This window comes from Octodon degus, unplaced genomic scaffold, assembly GCF_000260255.1.
Source record: "Octodon degus isolate 3935 unplaced genomic scaffold, OctDeg1.0 scaffold00008, whole genome shotgun sequence".
Classification (NCBI taxonomy): domain Eukaryota; kingdom Metazoa; phylum Chordata; class Mammalia; order Rodentia; family Octodontidae; genus Octodon; species Octodon degus.
The window spans coordinates 25,660,156-25,663,636 of NW_004524584.1; positions in this window are offsets into that span (position 1 = coordinate 25,660,156).

Here is a 3,481-nt window from a genome sequence, read left to right on the forward strand (position 1 = left end):
AGAGAACCTTTTTTTAGTTTTTTAAAAATTTTTTCTCCTCTTTTAAGAGCCCACACTCACTCTTCTGTATGCTGTACCCAATTTTATGCAGAGCATTTATCTTTTGAAAGCGCAAATTTTATCCTATCCCATCGCTTCCTCAGTCCTGCCCACGGATGTCCTCAGAGCACAGCAAACAGCAAGCCCTAGCTCTTCACGGGCCGGTAAGTCTCAGCCTGCTGCCTCTCCATCTTCCGCGCACACCCCGATGTCTCCCACCTCAAGGCAGCATGATGGCCTTCTTCTTCTAATAACTCACATCTCAGTACAAATGTCACTCTTGGGAGATACTCTGCTCCTGCCCTCCCCCTCCTTGTAGCACAACTCCACTTAAATTCTCATAGTTGCTGTCATGACCTGGATTGTCCCGCAAATTCATCAGTTGTTTCACAGCTAGTTCTCCAACGAAAGGAAGACACGCATAAGAGAACCATGTTCAAGCTGGACAAAACCTGAAAAATAAAGCATTATTTGGATGCATAAATTATTATTTTCTTGACATTCCACACCTTATCTGCCATGAATCAGAGGCTCAGTGGTGTCGTTTTAAGTGGGCTGTGCTGTTTCTTAAAGGCAAATTTGGTGAGAGAGAACAAGAGAGCCCAAGAATCATCTCTGGGTTCTCATTTCTCTTTCACTACCACTAATAATTTTTGTAATCTTTGACTCAAAATACTTTTGTGAGATCTGTCATCCAGCGACTCCGATGTTATTTACAGTCCATGTTAGACTGATTAGCATTACCTTGTCATGTATTGTTTAAAACAGGGACTAAGTGCATCATCCACCCTTGAATGAAGACTCTTTGTCCTTTTGCCTCAGGTAGAAATCAGTGCTGCCATGAAATGTGTTCACATAAGGGTGTCCTATCTTCCCATCTGGGGAACATTTTTCTCACAATAGTAAGGTCTAGTTAAAAAGTGAGCCATACATTTGCAAGTGGGCTGCATATTAATTCATTTCAGAATAAATAAGAATACCTAGTAGATTATGTTCCTTTATTTCCCCAAGGGGAGAAAAGTTAATTCATTAACTGGAGATGAGCAGCAGTAGGGTATTTGCCCAACATATATGATGCCTGGAGTTTGGGCTACAGTGCTGCAAGAAGTGGAATCAACAGAAGTAAGGGTCCAGAGAAGAGAAAGTTAGTTCATATTGAATAACAAAAAGAATGAGGTCTTCCTAAGCCATACACTTACCAAATCCATTCTGTTGCACTCGAGCCCCAATTGATCCACATACAATTAACTTGACTAAATATGCCGTCAGAGCTTGGGAAAAAATGAATAGAAAGGAAACAGCACAAAAAACACCATGACCCATGGTGGTTGGGCCCCCCCAAGAAGGCAAAAAGTAGCTGTAGCCGCTCTACCAGCATGGTTTATTACACTTAAGCACTGATTAACCTCAGAACTTTGGAGAAAATATTAGGCAACCAAACCTAAAAATGCTAAGAAGCCTAGTTTTAAAACTTAACACAATGGCAAATATTCCAAGAACTTGAACTTCCCATGAATACACGATAGCATAAAGGAAGATCCTTTTGGCAGAGGAAATGCTTACTTTACTTAGATAACCTCTGTGGTTTCCCTGCTATCACTGAGGACTTGAGCAGAAGAAATTGAGAAGCTCAAATGTGAGTAAAATTAGCTTCTTTCTGCTCACACTGCAAGCTCCAACACACATCCATCCCCCCAGCTGTGCTGTGCTTTTCTTGGAAAATCCCAGTTAGCCTTGCCAGAGCCTGCCTGTGGGAATCCCCCAAAGAAGATCATCTCAGAACAAATCCAAGCATGGTGGCCCCCACAGTTCATAAATATCTGAGACTCAACCCTTTTCCCCTTTCCATGTCTGCTCCTGGGAAGGTTACAAGCTCCTCCTCTTCCCTGGTAGTTTACTCTCTTCTCTGCCTTCCTGGTTCCTTGCGTAACAAAGACCCAGAGAATTCACTGGCTTCTTTATCTTCTTGGATAGCTGTGTTGGGCTTAAGGACAGAATGATGGGCAGGAAAACATGAACAAGGAAAGCAGGATGCAGACGAGCTGGAGTGAGGGAAACAGTGATGAGACTTGAGACTTTAGAGGTGGGCAATGAGCAGATCATGCCAGGACTCATAGATGAAGATGAGAAGTTAGAATCTGGAGAAGGTGCAGTGAGGAGCCTCTTGAGTTTCCACAGGGAAGCTTAGCTGGTCAGTTAGTGAATTAGCAGTGGCTGAAGGATATGCTGCAAAGTAGTCTTAAATCATTTTGTTCTTAAGTATGACACACGAAGTACCTTATTGTGTGATGCCATGTGGTAGAAGCCATATTTACAGGTACCTAAGCACACAGTGTAGATGGCTCAGATTCAACTATTGGCCCTTTTTTAAGCATTTGATATCGGGTCTCACTACACAGCTCAGACTTACAGTGATTCTCCTGTTTTAGTCTCCGCAGGTGCTTAGACCACTGAACTACCTTGCCGGCCCTCTTTACATGAAGCAAGATGGTAGGGTTCCTTTTCTTTGGGAGGGGGTGCGCACTTGGAATTGAACTCAGTACCTCGTGGTTGCCAGGAAGGTGTTCTGCCACCAAGCTAAATCACCAACCCCAAGTAAAATGGTTTTAAGTGTTTTACATTTCAAAAATATAATTTTATACTGATTAGATTGTTTCATTTTTTTTAATACAAGAAGTGTTTTATTGAGCCAAAAGTGATGTTGCTTTCAAAAACATATGTTTAAGGTGTTGTCATGTGCCCAAATAACACATCATTTACCTCATTTACAATAAATTTGTAGGCATGATCAGCTACACAAACATATATACACAGACTGTGCCCAAACCAAATTAAAGATTTAAAAAGAACAAAATACTTTCTAACAGACTTATATACTTTTAAACGTTCTAAATAATAACAACTCTGTGTACAGATGATCAAGTGGATACGAATGCTAACACTGCTAATAATTTTATAATTGAATAGTTCAATGAGTTAGTTAAATTTTTACTAAATAAAACTATGACATAAACTTTGGTAATTTGCATAAAATTTACATTCAATAAGTATATGTATAGTATCTTTTAAATTTAATTCATACACTAATATTTGAGATACATATTTAACACATGTGTTAGGTATTACTACTTTTTTGTTTTTGTCACACTTTGCTTTAAATATTTGTGGCAAAAATCCAATTTTCTGTATTTCAAATACAACTGCATTATTTTATTTTGTCAGTTTAGATCATTAAAGTAAATACAACACAATTATGATTTTGTCATGCAAAATATGATTTTCACTCATTGATGTGAAAATCCTGATTTTATGTGCATGATTATTTTATTGTTAATTATCCATACATTATCAGGCTATTAATACCCAGATGCCAGTAATAACAATTTAATTCCATTGTTTTAATAGTTTTTCTGAATTTTAATAATTTGAACATTTAGTGTGT